The sequence below is a fragment of the Carcharodon carcharias genome, chromosome 9, assembly GCF_017639515.1.
Source record: "Carcharodon carcharias isolate sCarCar2 chromosome 9, sCarCar2.pri, whole genome shotgun sequence".
In the NCBI taxonomy this organism is placed as follows: Eukaryota; Metazoa; Chordata; class Chondrichthyes; order Lamniformes; family Lamnidae; genus Carcharodon; species Carcharodon carcharias.
This window is the reverse complement of record NC_054475.1, coordinates 47,860,985-47,873,765: the sequence shown is the minus strand read 5'-3', so window position 1 is coordinate 47,873,765 and position 12,781 is coordinate 47,860,985. Positions and strand designations below refer to the sequence as shown.

General features: G+C 40.9%; 1 protein-coding gene across 1 annotated transcript in view; it reads right to left on the bottom strand.

Annotated features, from left to right (window-relative positions):
• Nucleotides 1-325: 325 nt before the first annotated feature.
• The window catches only part of apobec2a (apolipoprotein B mRNA editing enzyme, catalytic polypeptide-like 2a), a 31,149-nt gene continuing 18,693 nt past the window's right edge, over nucleotides 326-12,781 (bottom strand). Inside the window, exon 3 of the mRNA XM_041194849.1 lies at nucleotides 326-767. The gene's annotated coding sequence lies outside the window, so the exon portion shown is untranslated. The remainder of the gene's footprint in view (nucleotides 768-12,781) is intronic.

The window sequence follows — 12,781 nt, the reverse complement described above, 5'->3', positions numbered from 1 at the left end:
ATAAGACAAAGTGTGAGTAGAAATGGGGATAAACTGCAAGGCTTGCTGTTGAAAATGAAAACATCAGCAGATAAACAATTATTGACTGAAAAGATTGCTTTGTGAAAGGTTTGAAATTCATGAATTTGTGTAAGTTTTAGGGTAGGTATGAAATCCTTGCAAGAATCTTATAGTCGGGGCCTTGTTGTCAATCTCACATATATCGCTCCCAAGTGCCTATAGTGTATCATTCTTGGTGAAGAGGCATTTAAAGGCACTGTCATCTGATGTTTAGGGGGAAAGATAGTTTCACCGGATGATAAAAGAATTGAGAAGCACAAAGGTAAGCAGTTGATATTTTATTGTAAAACACAGTGTCAGCGATGACTGACATATTTTGGATATTGAATATAATCCTATATTGTCAGCCGTGATATCTGTTACATAACAGAGGTGTTCTCTATGGGAAACATTATTTTATTACCATATTGTAAACCTACATGAACACAAACTTTATAAACTTAAGGCAGACCGGTTTTGAAATAACTGCATTACTCGGCAGTTCTGAACCTCCTTTCCTAAGGTACAGTGACTACTTGCTAAGAACTGAAGTTGGAGATAAACAGGAAATGGTAATTCAACAAACTTAAGATACGTGGTAAGAGAAGTTAAAGAAAATCATTTCAGTTCAGTCCAAGTGAAATAGAATATATGAGTTTAGCTTCTTCCCAGATGTCCCACTGCATCATGTAGAGCTACTGAAGTGATTGGCATACAGCACCCATACTCTATAATAAAGAAAAGTATACAATTATTGCTTATATATCAGTGAGTGCAGAGCATTGGAAGGATGTTACTTTTGTGAGCTGATTTTTGGTTTATTAAAAATGATGTTTTCCTTAGACTAATACTTCAGTAGTTGGGTGCGGTAGAACAGTAATCTAAAGGCCTAGATTAGTGATCTGAAGACCTAAATTCAAATCCCACCATGGTTGCTGGGGGCATTTAAATTAAGTTAATTAAATAAATCTGGAATAAAAAGCTATTCTTAGTAATGGTGACCATAAAACCACCATAATGTCATAAAACTCCATTTGGTTCACTGATCTCTTGTAGGAAAGGAAATCTGCCAATCTTAGGGGGTCTGGCTTATATGTGACTCCAGACCCACAGTGTTTGACTCTTGACTGCCCTCTGAAATAGCCTAGCAAAAAACTAAATTATGTCACAATCACCTTCTCAAGGACAATTATGTATGGGCAATGAATGCTGGCCTAGCCAGTGATGCCTGCATCCGATGAATTAATAAAAAGTACTGGTTGGCAATGTATTTCAGCCTTATATTACATACAGTGGTAGTCAATGCCATATTTCTTTGTACACCTATTTTAAAAGGCATACAAATGCACTCAATTTGAACTGTCCAGTCACCCACATAATCAACTCACAGTTGCAATCCCAACAGATTTTATTTGTACAGTTTTTTTCACTGCAGTTCTACATGGGCTATTATAAAAAATAAACAGAGAACTTGAATTTATAAAATACCTTTCAGACGTTCCAAAGCACTTTACAACCAATGAATCACTTGTGAAGTGTAGTCAACATTGTAATGTAGGGTAACACAACAGCCAGTTTGAGCATAGTAAGGTCACACAAACAGCAATGTGATAAATTGTTTTAGTGACTGTTGGTTGAGGAATAAATGTTGACCAGGACACCAGGAGAACACCTCTGCTTTTCTCTGAAAAGTACCATGAGTTATTTTGCATCCTCCTGAGAGAGGGGGCAGGGACTTGGTTTAGCATCTCACCTGAGAATAAGCATCTCTGACGATGCAGCAACACCCTGAGTACTGCACTAATTGATCAGTGGAGATTGTGTGCAGAAGCCTTTAGAATGGGGTTTGAACATATGACCTCCCAACTCAAAGAGAAAGAGTGCTACTGTTGAGCTAAGGCTGCCACAAAGGATTATCAGGGTGGATTGCAGGGCAGCATGGATTCTGTACAGGTTTACAGCTCCTGTTTATTTCAGGCTGCACCTATCATAAGCGCACTAATTTCAAGTTGTTGCAGAACTGGATGCACATTTGCGCATTTGCACAGCATTCCAGACCAGATATTCACATGTGCAGTAGATGAAAAGATCATTATTCGTGCTGACTGTAACCAACTCATTGCTAGCACATAATTGGAAAAGTTTCCACCCTCATTGTATTCCTGACTGGATTACTCTGGTCTTTGGTGTACCCTCCCCTAGACTGGCCGATCTATAAATACTTACAGGGACAGCTGAAATTATACAAAGAAATATGAGACCCTCACATTGTCATAAAACAATGCAGTAAATAGTAAGGCACTACAGGATATGGGAATGAAGTCTAAAACTGTAACTGGGTGTTTCCCAGCACTATCAAAATCTTTTGACTGAATATTCCTATGTACTAAGTGCCTCAAGCTTAAGGATAATTTGCACCAATTAAATTAATTTCTGGTATCTGAATAACTTTAGAATTAAGCTCCCCTTTATTATTTTGTTCAGATTACTGGAACATTATGGATATGGAAATAAAAAGCTGGTGAATCAGAAGAGTATTTCAATTATGGCCAGTCTCAAAGGACAATTCTATCTACAGTTTACCAGCTAACTGCATAGTTTTCCAGTCACAGACCTTTTGTTCAAAGTTGTACACTTAACTAGATTTAATAAACATGTCACCTTTGGTAACACCATTGTGAATGATCTCCTCTGGTAATGGCTTCATTAACAGTTGCAAAAATATTTCAATTGATTGGCACTTCCAGCATAAGCTATGAATATATTCAAAAAGCATCCTGATTAAATTATCTTCACTTATACATAACAGCCACTGATGCAATGCAGACTCCAGATCCAGAAATCTCACAGTTTTCTCACCTATTACTGACCAAATGCCACCCAGTGAGGGTAAGTGTGACTTGGGTCAATAGAGTAAAAAGGGCGATATCAAATCAGTCATCTGTTGTATGGTTCCCTATTTCTATTGACTTCACTGCTGGAGATGAAAATAGAGAAAGATATGCATAATGATCTTATTAACTTTAAAGCAAAACCTTTGTTTTAGGTGCTAATATATGTTACTGATTCTCTGAAGGATAATAGGTAGCTGAGTTATAGGCTCCAACACATTCTAATCAGGCAAAGGAAATGTTTTAACCAATGTCAAGTATCAAAGCATAAAAGGTTTGACTGATGAATGCATTAGATCTGAAAAGGCTGAACCATCAACAGGAGTCTGTTGTCGAAGTTGCTTCAAACATGCATTGTTTAATGGATTAACAGGTCCCGGGCAAAGAGCTGGTGAGTGAACACTGGCCCTTAGCATGAAAGGCAAACATCCTTGTATTGGATCTTTGAAATCAATTAAAAGGCAGTCCTTTATTAAAACTTTTTGGTTAGGAATATGTACACAACTGACTTTTCCATATCTTACATTCAGTTCAGTTTAGTTTCTGGAATAAACATTTGGACTCTGTGGGCTGATACAGAAATTACTGCACATACAGATTATATTGTCAAAACTCAATAAAAGATGGCTTAAACCTCAAGATCCATAACAAACTATACAAAAAGTATTTTCTAAAAAAAATGATATTTTCTAAATTTATGTTATGAAGAACATGGAGTGACAATATAAAATAAAGAGTGCAGGCACAGAGGGACTTGGGTGTATATGTGCATAAGCCATTGAAGGTGACAGGACAGGTTAAGGGAGCGATTAATAAAGCATACAGTATCCTTGGCTTTGTTAATAGGGACATAGAGTACAAGAGCAAGGAGGTTATGTTGAATTTGGACAGGACATTAGTTCAGCCTCAACTGGAGTATTGTGTCCAGTTCTGGGCACCACACAGTACGAAAGGTGTGAAGGCATTGGAGAGAGTGCAGAAAAGATTCACGAGAATGGTTCCAGGGTTGAGGAATTTCAGTTATGAAGATAGACTGGAGAAATTGGGACTGTTTTCCCTGGAGAAGAGAAGGCTGAGAGGAGATTTCATAGAGGTATTCAAAATCATGAGGGGTCTGGATAGAGGAGATAGGGAGAAATTGCTCCCACTTGTGAAAGGATTGAGAATGAGAGGGCACAGAGTTAAAATAATTGGCAAAAGAAGCAAAAGTGACATGAGGAAAAGATTTTTCACGCAGCGAGTGGTTAAGGTCTGGAATGCACTGTCTGAGAATATGGTGGAGGCAGGTTCAATTGAGGTATTCAAAAGGAAATTAGACTGTTAGCTGAAAAGGAAGAATGTGCAGTGTTAGAGAGAGAAGGCAGGGGAATGGCATTAGGTGAGTTGCTCATTCAGAGAACCTGTACAGATACAATGGGCCGAATGGCCCCTCTGTTGTAAAAAGTCTGTATATCTGTATATTTTTAAAATATTTGTATCATCCATGTATTTCAACCCTTACTGCTCTCAGGTAGTTAACCTGAATAGCATCATGCTACTTTTTTAAATAGATAAATCTGATTAATGATGTTGGTCTGAATAGAATGGTCTAACAACATGGTATTTGATACAATTTGAATAAACACTATAAGGATGGGGCAATGCACAAGGTTTCCAGCATATTATACCTTAATTAAGAAATGATTGTTAGTCTTGTGGCATGCTATCCTACTCATGCATCACAAAAGTGCAGGCTTAGGTTCATAGAAGACTTGGCCTGCTTGTGGAAACCACTTTTTCTGTGAACACTCGTAAATAAAGTATTAGGAAAAAGCCCAAACTGAATCCAATAATTTGTTCATTTCAAATAATGTGATGCCACTTAAAATGGTAAGTAAGTTTCACACTCTGCATTAAGCATGATAATCTTTGAAGAGTCAAAGCATTAAGTTTTATGAAGATGTGTTGTTCAATGTCATTCACCATTAGATTTAATTGGATTCACTTGAACTGGCACTAAACATTTCATTTTTGTTTCCTTTGTGCTTTTTACACTAACCTTGAAGAATTGCAACATTTACTTCAGAGGATTAAGGCAGCCATTTTAAAGAAGCATGACAACCAAATGAGGGCCCCAAATTCCTTGCTATTCACCAATCTAGAGGCCTTAAAATGGTGACTAATCCCAGGTTTCAGACAATTGTTGGCTTTCTTTGTCTGTCACTAACTCCATTGATTACAGCAGCACTGGCCCATGTTTTAGTTCCTATTTGTTACATCTGAAAATATAGGATTGGTTTAATTGCTGCACCTGGCTGAAACACTACTGTGTTTTGGTGGAACCTTTTCTGATCTTTTTCTCAATATTTCTCACCAAGTTGAGTCAAGAAATATATAAGAACAGTTGCAATCTGCCAAAGTGACAGAGCCAATCTTGGTCCGATGTCAGGCATCTCACGGAATTGGAGTTCTAAGGTCAAAATGAAATAGAAGCAGCTGCTGGGGACACTGATGGAATGAAAAGTATATTGCAAAGAAATAGTTGATGAACGGGTTCTGGTGTCTTCAACAATATCCAATTGTGATCTGTTGCAGGCCACAACAAGAATCTCACTCACCAGGCCTACAAGTTATCTTGGTGCTGGCAAAGGATTATACAGAAAATTTTAAAACCTTTATTTTTTTTTACAATTATTGATCAATCTGCTCCGTTTATCTTTATCACATGAAAGTGTCACAGAAGATAAGCTTCTGTTTCCTATCAACTCTCACCTTCTTCACCCCTAGGAACATAGGAACAGGAGTAGATCTCCTCAATCTGGTTCTGCCATTCATGAAATCATGGTTAAACTGCAACCTAACTCCATGTACCTGTTTTTTTCCCTATATCTCTTGATATCTTTGGCTCCTATCAATCTCGCTTTTAAAATTTACAATTTACCTACTATAAATTGCCACTTGTGGTAGAAAGCTCCAAACTTCTACCACCCTTTGTATGTAGAAGTAATTGTTAACTTCACTCCTGACAGACCTGATTCCAACTTTTAGATTAAAGGCAGAATCTTCCATTCTGGAGGCTAAGTCTGGTGGCAGGAGCAGAAGTTGGAGTGACTACCACTGGAGAATGAGGCAGCTGAATATGGAAGATCTTGTGCTGCTCAGCTCATTAATTATGCATTCATGAGGAGCTTGCCAAATCTCATGGCAGGGCCTGAAGGAAGTGGCTCTTAAGGCGCCATGAGTATCGAGAGAATAAGACTCCAAACTAATTTCCCTCCATCGGAAACTGATTCTAGGCCTTCTGCTAAATCTTGCAGAAGATTCTGCCCTATGTCCTCTCGTTCTTAAGCAGTAGAAAAATGTTTCTCTCTACCTACCCAGCCTGTTGCCCTTGATATCTTGAAAACTTTGATTAAAACACCCATTAATCTACTAAATTGCAGAAACTACAACACTCATTTGTGTAATCTCCCTCCATAATTTAACCCTTGGATTCCAGATATCCTTCTGATTAATCTACACTGCACTCCTTCCAAAGTCATGTATCCTTCCGAAGGAAGGTGGTGCCCTGAACTGCTCTCAGTACTCTAGGTGTGGTCTAACCAGGGCTTTTATAGTTGTAGCATGACTTCTAGACCCTTATATTCCATTCCCCGAGACATAAAGGTCAGCATTTTGACTATTTTCTGTATCTGTCCATTACATTTTAACAATCTATGTATATGATCCCTTAAGTCTCTTTGGACCTCTACTGTTCCTAGCTTTTCACTATTTAATAAGCACTCTGATCTATCCTTTTAGCAGTCCAAAGTGGATGAGCTCATTTTTTCCTATAGTGAAATCCATTTATCAGAGTTTTGCCATTCATTTCATCTATTAATAACTCGTTGTTTCCATCTTCACTGCTTACAATGTCACTTTTCTTTGTAACATTGGCAAACTTGAATATGTGACTATCTATACCATCATCTAAGCCATAAATAAATATGGTGAATAGTTAAGGCCTCAACACAGATCCTTGTGGAATGCCACTAGTTATATTGTGCCAATCAGAGTAACTGTCCATTACCCAATAGGCTGGGTTTTCAGGGGAGACACCGTGGAGGGGTGAAAATGGCGGTCGGGACCTGGTTCCAGGGTTCCTGACCCCATTCCAGGGTTCCTCATTTTCAGGAATTTCTTTTAAAGGTGTGGGCTAGTTCGGGTCACAAGCCTGCACCTTGCATTCCCAACCATTGTGGGGGCAGGCATGTCCCAGGCCTCAGCAATTTCATGGCATCAGGCCAGGTTTTCATGGCACCTGAGTGAGAATGTTTTTAAAGGTAAGTTCAAAATTTCTTCCTCTTGCCACCCCCACCCCATGCCCAGGTATACTCCCCTGCCCCATGACCCCTCATGCCACCATGCCAAGGTATGCCCCCCACCCAACCCCATTACCCCTCATGCCCCATGCCAAGGTTGCCCCCCAACCACCCACTTCACCCGCCCTGCCCCCATGCTAAGGTATGCTGTCCAGCCACCTCCAATGGCCTTTCATGCCCCTATGTCAAGCTATGGTACTTTCATGATCGTTCACCCACTATACACTGTATAGAACCAACAGAAATAAAAACAAAAAAAATGCGGATGCTGGAAATCCAAAACAAAAACAGAATTACCTGGAAAAACTCAGCAGGTCTGGCAGCATCGGCGGAGAAGAAAAGAGTTGACGTTTCGAGTCCTCATGACCCTTCGACAGACTTGAATTCGAGTCCAAGAAAGAGTTGAAATATAAGCTGGTTTAAGGTGTGTGTGGGGGGGGGGGGGCGGAGAGAGAGAGAGAGAGAGAGAAGTGGAGGGGGTTGTGTGGTTGTAGGGACAAACAAGCAGTGATAGAAGCAGATCATCAAAAGATGTCAACGACAATAGAACAAAAGAACACATAGGTGTTAAAGTTGGTGATATTATCTAAACGAATGTGCTAATTAAGAATGGATGGTAGGGCACTCAAGGTATAGCTCTAGTGGGGGTGGGGAGAGCATAAAAGATTTTAAGATATTTAAAAATAATGGAAATAGGTGGGAAAAGAAAAATCTATATAATTTATTGGAAAAAAAAGGAAGGGGGAAACAGAAAGGGAGTGGGGATGGGGGAGGGAGCTCACGACCTAAAGTTGTTGAATTCAGTATTTAGTCCGGAAGGCTGTAAAGTGCCTAGTTGGAAGCCCTACCATCCATTCTTAATTAGCACATTCATTTAGATAATATCACCAACTTTAACACCTATGTGTTCTTTTGTTCTATTGTTGTTGACATCTTTTGATGATCTGCTTCTATCACTGCTTGTTTGTCCCTACAACCACACACCCCCCTCCACTTCTCTCTCTCTCTCTCCGCTCCCCCCCCCACACACCTTAAACCAGCTTATATTTCAACTCTTTCTTGGACTCGAACTCAAGTTCTGTCGAAGGGTCATGAGGACTCGAAACGTCAACTCTTTTCTTCTCCACCGATGCTGCCAGACCTGCTGAATTTTTCCAGGTAATTCTGTTTTTGTTTTGGATTTCTAGCATCCACAGTTTTTTTGTTTTTATCTCTGTGTTTAATTGACTGCCACTGCTCTTCAAGAAATGCCTACCTCCTTGAAGAAGTTCTGTTCTTTTCTGCGACAAGATTTCCGTTCCTCTCTTTTGCCTTGCTCACCTTCATTGCTTTCCATTTCCCTCCTGGTGTTTGACAAGGTGTTTACTAAAACCCGCTTTCACAGCCATATCTCCTTTCTCAGTGACTGTCTCCGTCTCTGACTTACCCCACGTGAATTTCAACTGAAATTCCACCCCTCATTTTTCGAACCCACCCAGGATTACAGGTATCTCCGGGACATAAAACGTTTCTCGGACTGCTGTTCCCGTCACATTCTGAAATCCACACTCAGTGCCATGCGCCGCCATATGAACACACTCGACCTCTCCCTCCAGCAGCACCGCCGTACCCTTTTCCAAAGCCGCGCGTGCCCCCAGTTTCATTTTATTCTTCGGCCCATCCGACGCCTCAACAAGAAACTTTTTCTCTTTCTCTCAAGTGCTAAGGAACGCAAGCTCCAACAACTCATCGACACCAACACCCATCTAGGACCCTCCACCCCTGCCCGTCCCTCCGTCCCCACCCCATCTTCCAATCCCAACCCCAGCCGTGTATTCACTATACCCCCTGACCTTCCCCTCTCCGATGCTGAACATTCAGTGCTCAGCAAAGGACTTAGTTTCATACCCTTACGCCCTCACCTCAATGAATTTCGGGCTCGGCATGATGCTGAACTCTTCTTCCGCCATCTTCGTCTCCAGGCTCAAATGGATGGTAGGGCTTCCGACTAGGCACTTTACAGCCTTCCGGACTAAATATTGAATTCAACAACTTTAGGTCGTGAGCTCCCTCCCCCATCCCCACCCCCTTTCTGTTTCCTCCTTCCTTTTTTTTCCAATGAATTATATAGATTTTTCTTTTCCCACCTAGTTCCATTATTTTTAAATATCTTAAAATCTTTTATGCTCTCCCCACCCCCACTAGAGTTACACCTTGAGTGCCCTACCATCCATTCTTAATTAGCACATTCGTTTAGATAATATCACCAACTTTAACACCTATGTGTTCTTTTGTTCTATTGTTGTTGACATCTTTTGATGATCTGCTTCTATCACTGCTTGTTTGTCCCTACAACCACACCCCCCCCTCCACTTCTCTCTCTCTCTCCGCACCCCCCCCCCCCCCCCCCCCCCCCCCCCCCCCATACACACACACACACACCTTAAACCAGCTTATATTTCAACTCTTTCTTGGACTCGAACTCAAGTTCTGTCGAAGGGTCATGAGGACTCGAAACGTCAACTCTTTTCTTCTCCACCAATGCTGCCAGACCTGCTGAGTTTTTCCAGATAGAACCAACAGACCCCATTGTGACAATAGGATGTGTTAAAAAAGCTTTAAAAATATAATTCATAAAAATTACTACAGGCCAATAAAATGTTTATCACCCAGACCCCTTAAAGTATCAAAACAGAAACTGCAAGCACTTGAAGCCTCTTTATCTTGTGTAAATGAACACTGTGAAGTTGACAGGAGCGATCAGAGACCTAGAGCTGTCAATCAAGCAAAGTTTTCCCTGGGACTCACGTGTTTCAGTATTCCACTGGATTTCTGGGCTCTCGGCCGAGCCTCATTATGCATTCTTGGCTGAGAGCCCAGGCATCTATTGGAATATTAAAACACCAGAGACCCAGGGAAAACTTTGCTTGATTATCAACTTTTAAACAGCCTACATCTGCACCCGGCAGTCCCTGTGGCTACCTCGGACCTCTTTCCTGAGTTGGCTGACCCAATTGCAACCCACACCCACCACCAACCACCACCCCCCACCCCCACCTCAAACAATGAAAATTCTGTCTTTGCTGGCACTTTCTCCTGAGGTGGGTGGGCCAAGCATGGGATTTTCCTAATTCCTGCTATCCACCTTGAGGATGAAAATCTGGCCCTCTGTCTCTGACCCCTCAGCCAATTTCTTAACCGGGTCAATAATTTGCCTTGCATTCCATAAGCTTTAACTTTAGCTCACTGTGCATTATGAAGGACTCTATCAATGCTTTTTGTGCATTAATATAAATAACATGCATAGATATTCCCCTGTCCACTACTTTAGTCACCTCTTCAAAAAATTCAGTCAGGTTTATTTATCCCCTTTACAAATCTGCTGGTTCTCTCTGACCAGCTGAAAATGTTCAAGGTGTTCAGTCATCCTATCCTTAATGATAGAGATCTGATAATGTACTGATAACTGATGTTGAGCTGTTTTTGCCACATCCAAGGCCAATAAAAATGGAATTGGGACTGGGACTGGGAATTGGTAAAGCCACTGTCAGCCAGGTAATAGTAGGTCTCAAAAGACTTTGGCCAGAAATTCCCTCCCCCCCTTGGTTGTGGTTGTGCGTGGACAAGCGGGGGTGGGGGTGGGGCGGGCACAAACCTGATCGATGCCCCCAGTTGGGGCCGTACCACCATTTTATGTGGGCAGGCCAATTGAGGTCCATCCACCGTGACACGTGCCTGGAAGCGCTGTGCACCCCCTGTGTGGGGGGTGTGGGGGTGTGGGGGGGGTGGTGGGGGGGTGGTGTGGGGGGGTTGGTGGTGGAATTCCCTGAGTGGTCCCCTTCTGTCTTTCGCGCATTTGCGCAAAAGAGCACATTGGTGCCTCAGGGAGATTTGTTTCAGTCTTAAACTTTAAAATAAAGGATTTTTAAACTTTTAAAACATGTCTGCTCACATGACACTAACACATGAGCTGGGACATGTCAAAGAATAAATGTATAAATTTTTATTAGATTTTAAAACAGTTCATGAAACCCCATCCCGCCTGTGGATGAGGTTTCATGAAAAATTCAAAGGCCGCCTGGGCTTTTCGCCTGCTACCAACATTAAGGTTGGATGGGCAGTTCATTAAATTGAGTTAATCAGTTTTTAACAGGCCTTAATAGGCCTTTGACGGTTGGCAGGTGTGCAGCCAAGCCGGCTGCGTGCCCGCCAAACTGACAATCTAAGTGACGTGTGGTGACATCGGGACGCACACCTGATGTCACTGCATGTCATTTTACATGTCGATGAGCAGGCCCCGCCCCTCACACACCAACGGAACAATGCTACCTCTTGACTCGCAAGAGAAAAAAAATCAGCCATGGTTTCCTGCTAGGGTTGTGGATACTGAGGCAGGACTGGATTAGCTGTTGCTCTGTTCTTTTTGCTTTATTAGAACTTTTATCAGGCATCTTATTATCGTTGCTTTAAGTGTAAAGGGGATTGGAAAAGGTTGGAGAAACTCAATGTATACCGTACAAAAAAGTTGGGATGTTACTGAAATATGTTAAATATTAAATGATAGATCCAGCTCATTGCCTTCAAATAAGTCAGAGAAGTAGGCCTCAGGGCATAAATTTAAATGAGTGAAAAGTAAATTTAAACAGATAGTGGGAAAGATTTTACTATTCAAAGAGCAATGAAAATATCTAGAATAATTTGCATTAATTGAAGCAAGCTTTAGGGATATTAAAAGTGCAGTTGGACACACACAGGGCAGGACTATAGCATCAGATGGATGAACTCCAGTGAGCAGGATACCCTTTCCTTAGCCTCAACTTAATTTATAGTTCAAAATGGCAGCCAGATTTCATCAATTAGAAGGCACCATTTTACAAGTTTAGAAAGCATTCTCAGTGTAAAAGGAGGTGTCTGAAATGTGAACTGCACATCCTCTGCCCTGTTTCCATTGCAATTGTCAGTAGTTAAGAACCCAAGACCGTAGCATCAATGCTTTCTTTAAATTAAAAACTTTCACAGCAGCCTAATTGTTTTAAAGTAAAATATTGTTTTCTCATAAAATATGTTAAATTCTAGTAACTTTCTAGTGAGGGTATTTACCTCAGCAGAGAGTGCATTCTCCCAACTCCCTCCCATACAAGTGCTCAGCTTCAAGTTGGAGCATAAGATGAGTGTCAGACAGCTGCTCTCAGTATAGTTATGAACACTTCTGAGTGCTGTTATAAACTTAATAGAGCCCCTGCAAAATATGCACAGTGTCACTAGAGGTTTTCAGCATGGTAGAAAAAGAATCACACTTCAGTCAATGCATTTTAATGTTCTGCAGTGTGTTTCTCATGTAAATAATCACCAGAAATTGTTCTCACTCCCATTAGGGATAAACCTGAAAGCACCAATGGCTCAACTCAAAATGTTCTCAATCTGATTAGGAAAACCAATAATTGTATCATTGATTAATTTTTAAATTATTTAAATATGTAACCATCTGTAACATATAAAAAGTTTTGTCGGTGCACACTTATTATTCAAAAA